We start from the raw sequence: 8,141 nt of genomic DNA, 5'->3' as shown, positions 1-8,141 counted from the left end.
GAAAGGTGTCTTCTATCATTGAAAACATTTTTTTAGTTGACTGAAACAAATGCATTCTCACTCCCCAAAGTTTTATTAACTGCCCATAAAGAAATTATACACTGCTAGAGTATTTTATTAGCAAATATAATCAAGAAGCAAGGTTTAAAAATCTATAAATTGATGAAACGTAGGACAGATCTTCCTGGATAAAAGAAGCTTCAGGCTGGGTGTATATATGGCCCAATGTGGCTATTTTCAGAGTTTAAGATCAGTAGAAATCCATAGAAAAATGGTATGGTTTGCAGACGGTTTGTCTCAGACTTGTCTAAGACTGATTTTGAAACTTAATCCCCAAAGTTAAAGTTAACTGTATTTAGAAATAGCTCTTTGGGGGATAACTAAAATTAGATGAGGTCATGATGATAGAGCTCTGATGATTGCATTAGTGGCTTTATCAGTAAAGAGGTCCAAATGAACAAGCTTGCTCTGATGTATGTGACATCCTTCACTCTCTCAGTACTCTGCAGAGACCCCACAAGCAGGAAGGACGCCCTCAACAGACACCTAGAAGGTGCTAACACCATACTCTTAGACCTTAGAACCAAAATAAACCTCTTATCTGTAGAAATTACCCAGCCTCAGGCACTCTGTTATAGTAACAGAAAGCAGATTAAGGCACACAACAATGACCTAAACAATCTGTCCATTCAATTCTTTCATTCATCATTCAACACATACATTTAAGTGCCGAGCGTGTGTTATGCACTAAGGTGGATGCTGGCATATAATGATGTTTAAACGTGACTGTTGCTTTCAATCTTGTTAAGACAGAGTTGGGAGTGTAGTTCAGTGAGAGATCATGTACTCAGAATGTGCAAGGGCTTGCATTCAATCCCCAGAACCCCTCCCCAAAATGTGCTTCAAAAAGGAAAATATCAGGTATATCTGTTATCCATTTTAGACAATAAAATGAAGTATAACTATAAATTTTAGTTTTAAAGCAAGTATGTAAGGATTGGTTTATCCAGGTGATTGATTTATACAAGTTGTCAGTGACCTCAGGGGCTATTAATGAATTCCAATAAGAATGCAAATACAGAAACTACAGAATGAGGAAGTTATTTTTGTCATTGCCTGATGGTCGTAATTTGATTTTTTGCTGAAAGACAACATTGCCCAAACAGTCACCTACCTTGATTACCAGCTAGAATGTATTCTTAATGTTTTAAATCATCAATCAATCTTCAAAGAGGAGAGTTATGTTTTTACTGGAGAAATTTAAAAGAATGTGTGCATTGGTTTCAGAAGGGAGTTTCTAAAGAATTTCAAAATTGCTTTAAGCAATGGCAGCATAATTAAAATGAATTACTTTGAAGAAGAGAACATTCATTTGGACAGGCAAGTGCTGGTAAAACAGATTTAAAATGAGTGCTCACATGTGATATTCATGACTTGAATAGACCTGAGAGCAGAACTAACAATAGAAGGCATTGGTAATTATCCAATAGTTGGTTCCCCTCACTATGAGTTCAGAGAAGAGAAAAATACAAGAAATAGGAACGACAGGGCTGGCCGGGAAGAAGGTCACATACAAAGGAGATTAATGACATTTTGATAGAATCAGTAGTCTGAACTTGCTGTTATGGTTTTACTTGGATGAAATAAGTAAGTAAGTTTGGTGAGCAGAACATAGAATTTATCCCATTTAAATTGGACTGTTCCAATAAAATAGAGATAAAATAGAGATAACTCTACAGAGTTTTCCTTGGATTTTTCAATAACAGGATAGTAATTATTCTGGGACTACTCATCCACAACACCTCCTGATGGCAGCTATGATCTAGATAACCTCAGGAAAATCTAAGTCTGTGATGACCGATTTTATGTGTCAACTTGGCTGAACCACTGTGCCCAAATATTTGACCAGACATTATTCTGGATGTTTCTGGAAAGCTGTTTTTGGATGAGATTGACATTTAAATTGGTGAACTTGGAGTAAAGCAGTTTGCCCTCTCTAATGTGGGTGGATCTCATCCGATCAGTTAAGGGCCTGAATAGAACAGAAGACCTTCCCTGAGCAAGAGAGAATTCTGCCAACAGATGGCCATTGAAAGTGAACTGCAACATCAACTCTTCCAAGTTTCCAGCTTTGGGTTGTCCTATAGATTTTGGACTTGCCGACCTCCACAACTGTGTGATCTAATGCCTCGAAATAAGTCTCTGGATGTATGTTACATGCTAGCTAGATAGTTAAATAGACAGATATCTTCCTATCATTTTTACTTCCCTGGAGACTCCATCACAGAAACTGAATTGGTCAATCAGTGAGAGACCAAGAGAAGGGGTAACAACGTTCTATTTTTTTTTACATGAGGATGCTTGAAGGAAAGCATTATACTCTACATAGTGATAGAAACTCTTTTGCTCAAACATAAGGATCAAAGCAGAGCATCTTCCCTCATTATGTTTGTATCCAGAACAGCTGCACAACCTTGTACGGTCTGGACATTCTCTGGACATCCTCTGGACCAACAGGAAGCAGCCACCTGTTGGTTATTTTACATATCTTTCATGGGCTTTCCCTTTGATTCTCCCATTAGCTCCTTGTTATCCTCATTTTTATGTAGGAAATGACCTTGCCCCCGATACTACTGAGAACAGTGCTTCTCAAACTTGCACGTGCCTTGGAATCTCTCAGAAGTCTTTGTGCAGATCTGATTTAGGAGGTCTAGGTGGGGCCTGATAGGTTATGTCTACAGCACCTGCCCCCCTCCCCAGTAACACTGTGCTAGCAGGGCTCTAGGTCTGTCCATTTCCAACATCCATGCCAGGAGCCAGCCAGCCCCAGGCCCTGGGGACAGTAGAGGAGCAGGTGATGGCTTTCAAAGCAACCCCAGTTCCAGCTAGTGTTTGATCAGTTATACCAGATGCTTGATTCACAAGGGACCTTGTTTATGCTATATCTGAACAAGGGTTGCTCGGGTTGAGTGGTCCCCCCACTGGTACAGATCCCAAAGCAATAGAGTTCCAGTATCAAGAGAGATTAAGAGACTGCCAATGGGAAAGAAAGGGAAGGAGCTGAAAACAGCAGCCTCATCTAGGAGGCTGCCAGGTCCCCGGGCTGATGTGAGCTTGCTTCCATGTGCAGGAAGCTTAACTCCATCTCTGGCCTAGTGAAAATGCTCCTCAGACTGTCTGCAAAGCACAGCCTGTGGCCTGGGTTTATAGACATCCCTGTGAGTCACCTAGGAGTCTTATTATGTGTGTCTTAGTTGCTTCTTTTTGTTGCTTAGACAAAATACCTGACACTCAAGGTTAAAGGAGGAAAGGTTTATATGGCTCACAGTTTATAGAGGTTTCAGTTCATAGTGGGTTGGCTATAAGGCCAGTGGCATGGTAGAGGGGCATTGTATAAGAGAAGCAGTTCACTTCAGGCAAAAGGCATCAAAAACAGCAAGAAGCAATAACCCTCTTTCTGTCCTTTATATCCTATCCAGATTATGTACCCTTTGAGTAGGTAGCACTTACCCCCGTGGTGACACAGCCTTTATCCTAGCATTGTACCATGAATCAATCCTGGCATCATATCCTTGATTCCAGCATCACACACCACCCCTAAAAATCCCCTCCTCTGACCACATGAGGCTTAGATATAAGCCATAACATTCCACCATGGCCCCCTAAAGGCTCATGTGTATCATTTTCTGCAAAATTCATTTAGTCCGGCTCTCAGAATTGCCAAAGTTCTAACAGTTTCAGTATTATTAAGTCCCAAGTCTCCTCTGAGATTTAAAGCAAACTCTTAGCTGTCAGTCCCTGTAAAAATGAAAAGAAAGCTAAACACTTCCAACATTTAATGGCACAAGATAAATATTATCATTCCAAAAGGTACAAACAGGGGGACACAAAGGAATGGGACCAAAGCAAGTTAAAAATCCAGCAGGGCAAACATTAAGTCCTATAGTTCCATGTGCAGCATCTGAGGCAATTGGTGACAAGTTCTGAACTACAAAGCGCTTGGGTGATTCCACCCCTATGGCACTTCTGGTGGTTGCAACTCCTATGGCTTCTCTCTTGGGTTTGCTCTGCTCCTTCCTTGCAGTTTTTCTCAGATGATCCATGTTCCAGGCTTTTCCAAGCTTCTAGGGCCTTCATTGCACCTTTGGCTTCATATTTACAACTTCATGCACTGCCCTCTCAGGCCACACACTGCCTGGCCTCCCAGGCCTTCTGAACTCTGGGTGGAAGCCTTCCTGAACCCACAACTCTTCCATTCTACATGCACCTAAAACCAGCACCATGTGAATAACACCAAGGTCTGCTGTCTGCTGACACAGTAGCCAGACTTCTTTCTTTCTTGGCTTAAAGACTGAATGCCTGGATGACTGAACACTCTGAACCCAGTTCCGAGGAACAAATTTTCTAAGTGGCCACCATTCTGGAACACGATGATCTGGAGCTCTCTTCTCAGAGCAAATTCTTTCACCCTTCCCACCTTGTGGCTGCAAAGGCTGGAGTCCTGCTATTTCTTGTGATGTCCTCATGCCATCTTTTCCATTGCCGTGTTCTTTCTCAACAACCACATTCTCCTCTGCACTATCTCTGCAGGCCAGCTTTACTGGAGCTTCCTTTCAGGCCAAACTTACATTTTAAATCATTCTTCCAGGCTCTTTGCCCTTGATTCTCAACATAGATCTGGCTAAAATTCTCCAATAGTAGCCATGCTACCAGCTCAACATTAGATCATCTTGAAATTTCTTCTGCAGGCTTAATTAGGCTTAATTAGTTTACTGCTCTTAACCTCAGTCTCAGGCAAAGTCTCCAAAAGCAAAACCCAGGCAAACTTTCTGCCAAGCCATAAACACATCATCTGGAGTCCAACAGCCAATGTAGTCCTTCCCAGCCTAAGCTCCTGAGCCTGGTTTTTACCAGTAGCATTTCTGTCAGCATTCTGGTCTTCTGCGTAGAAGACATTAAGTACAATTTAAGACATTCCAGCGCTGCTTCTTCAACATGTATCTCTAAATCTTTCTTCCTTTAACTTATAGGTTTGGGATATTTTGTCTCAGCAAAGAGAAAAGTAAATACAACAAGGTGCCACCTGTGTTACTGCATCTGAGTGTGTGTTTCACAGGTGCCAGGTGCAGGACTCTCCTTCAGACTGGGAGAAAGCTCTCTAGTACATTGGGTACCAGCCTGGGGTCCCTTTGCTCCCTCCTGCAATTTAAAGCTCTCTTTCCCTACTCCTTACTTCTGGCCCATGAACATGGTTACTTCTCTTCTTTTCAGCAATTACTTTCTTTCCCTGACCCTCTCTGTGCCCCTGGGTCTGGAGCCATTCTTTTTGGCAGACAATATTTGAGTGACCCAAGCTTGCCATCTTTTTACCCTTACCACCTAAGCTTATCACCCATCCCATTATTGTGTGTTTGTGTATGTGCAGAACATTTATTATAATAATTTGAATTGCAAACAACCCATTAATTTTAACCCATTCAATAAGCTATTCTCAATTATTTTGGACCAATGCAAAACACTGTCAAAAAATATTAGTGACATAAATGTTTCGATTTCTGTGGTATTCATTTAGGGTAATACAGAATTTGGCTTTTCCTCCTGCTGCAGTAGAGGTTAGGATTGACTTAAACTTCTGACCTGGCCTTTTCAGTCCACTGTTGTGACCCACTTAGTGAATGCTCCCATGCCCAGGTGGGAGCCCAGCTCTTCAGCCTGCTGGCCTTCCCTTCCAGCTAGCTGTTTCTCCCCTGCCCCTCCACACAGGGCAACAGCAAATCCTCACTCCTTGGTGTCTCTGGCTGTTCACATTACCTGGGCCCTAGCTCTGCCTCATACCACCTTTCTCTCTTCACCCAGGTGACTCATGCATCCTTGAGGACTCTTCTTCTAAGAAGCTGTCCCCACGTTCCTCTCCTATCCAAGGCATTGCATTTACTGTCATCATACAGCTCAGATTCAATGTACAGTTACTGTTTGTTGAGGGAAAGGAGAAAAGGAAAAAAAATCTACTTAATCATTTAAAGTGGTTGCCTCAGGCAACAAAAATCCAAAGGTAGGAATTGTGCTCTGCTGCTCACAGTAACACAGACCCCCACCAAAACTACATTCTGAAGCAGAGATGGGAGACTTACAAGAAGACTGAAGATCACAATAGCAATCAGCCTGGGGATAGAGCTCAGTGGCACAGCGCCTGCCTAGCAAGCACAAGGTTCTGAGGTTGATTACTGGTACCAAAAAAGAAGAATAGCAATTAGACAAAAGGGTGATAGAGTTTACCACTGGTAAATTATTGTTAGGATTATCATTTTTGCAGCTCAATGAGGTGGGTACTAGTATACAGCAAAGAAGATGGAGGCTCACTACAGTATCTGCTTTTTACCCTGAGGGCCCCCAGGGAACAAGTGACAGAGAGATTTGGCTTTCATTCCATTCAAGGCATACTCCAGCATTTCAGCTTGCCTAACAGGAGATAAATGTAAGCTATTAATAAGAATTCACTTTTAAAATTCTATATACTTGCTGCTCCATTTCAAAAATATATTTCTTTTAAATTATGCTATGCTAATTAGCCCTACCATTTCCAGACAGTTAATCTGTTATTGGGTGCTACTTTCTTAATTTAGATGCCACTACTAAATCCTAATTTAAACTCATTCCTTTAATAACATCGACAGAAGTCTGTGCCTTCTAATGTGTTCCACCATTCATTGCCTCAAAACTTGGGAGTCTAAAATGTGCTCTATGCATTTGATCATGTGGATGGGACTCTACTGTCAGAAAATTCTAGTTTAGCTCTGAGTTTTGAAGATGTTCCCTGCTTGCATATGTGGGATATGTACTTTGATGACTATTCTGTTTCCCTTAATAAACTCTTTGTTATACTACCTTTTATAGCCCCTTTTAGGAGAAGGAAGTGCTGCAAATTGCTCTCCAAACATGTTGTCAGCGGTCTCCAATGTGTACTTTCTGACTTCTCTTCACAGGAGTTGGTGACAGTTGTATTCTAATCTGGAGCCATCCCTTAGCAGTGAAGCACATATACTCTGTCAAATTACCAGGGAGTTGTCAAGAGTACCAAGAAAAGACCCTCCTTGTCTGGTGAAAACTCTAACATACATGGGGGGAGAAGACACAGTTTAGTCCATGGTTTTAGTCATTTTCTCCTCACTGAGACACAGGTCATGCCCCTAATGACTATCTTTTCACCAGGCCCTACCTGTGAAAACTAAGCACCTACTCTAGTGCTTCTGTTACCCAGTCACCTTCCATAAGGCCTGCCTGTGAGCACTTATACTTTGGGAGGACATCTCTATATGAACTGTAACATCCACAGTGGGGGAGGGGTTTGGAAGAACAATTAGTCACAAAGCACTAAGGTTGGGGCCAGGAATGTGGCCTGGCAAGGAGAACTGGGACATGAACATCTGCTTCCTTCCTATCTTGAAGGTCACTTTCTACCTTCGGGCTCCTCTTCTAATTTTTCGGTGAGGGTGCTATTGCTTGAATACTGGTAGTGGCCCCTAAGGTCCATGAGTGAAAGGCGTGGTCTTTAGGGTGATGCTTTTGGGAGATGCTATAGGTAGGAGGTAGGGCCTGGTGGGGGGCCCTTGGGTCCTTGTGATGCCCTCCATAGAGACTGCCAAAACTCTTTCTCTCCCCACTCCCTTCCTTCCTTTCTCCCTCTCCCTGCTTTCTGGCTCTAAATGTGACACCCATTGGTGTCTTTGCCTGCCCAGCAGCCCTTGCAAAGCCTGCTCTAGGCCTTTGGACTTAAAACCACCAAAACTGTGAACCAAAATAAGCGTCACTATAAAGAGCCACATCTGGTATTTTCTTGCAGTAATGTGAAGCTGACTGATACATAGGATGGCTCCTCCATTTGTTAGAATGTTGCCATCACAAAAACTCCACTTGGAATTCTCTTCAAACCGGATCACGTGTGATTTTTGTTGTCTCATTTGGATCCTATTTACTGCAAAGATCCACAACTACTCTGCCACATTTGCTTAACCTGTAAGCTAGGAGTGGATGAGAAGTTGCAGAGCGAAGTCTGGCATATTTCCTGTTCAATTCCCTCCTCATTTTGCTCCTCTTCCAGAATATGAAGACAATGGTCAGGAAAGCTCACGGTAAGAACTACA

The 8,141-nt window shown here is 42.3% G+C and overlaps 1 protein-coding gene across 2 annotated transcripts in view; it reads left to right on the top strand.

Annotated features, from left to right (window-relative positions):
* Positions 1-7,840: 7,840 nt before the first annotated feature.
* Tex26 (testis expressed 26) overlaps positions 7,841-8,141 on the top strand; it is a 30,174-nt gene continuing 29,873 nt past the window's right edge. Inside the window, exon 1 of one of the 2 annotated variants that reach the window (XM_005387739.2) lies at positions 7,841-8,129. The gene's annotated coding sequence lies outside the window, so the exon portion shown is untranslated. The remainder of the gene's footprint in view (positions 8,130-8,141) is intronic. The other variant, XM_005387737.2, reaches the window with a different exon arrangement.

The sequence above is a fragment of the Chinchilla lanigera genome, unplaced genomic scaffold (assembly GCF_000276665.1).
Source record: "Chinchilla lanigera isolate Chin_1 unplaced genomic scaffold, ChiLan1.0 scaffold00030, whole genome shotgun sequence".
NCBI classification, from domain to species: Eukaryota; Metazoa; Chordata; class Mammalia; order Rodentia; family Chinchillidae; genus Chinchilla; species Chinchilla lanigera.
The sequence above is the reverse complement of the archived record's forward strand: the minus strand, read 5'-3'. Positions and strand labels throughout refer to the sequence as shown.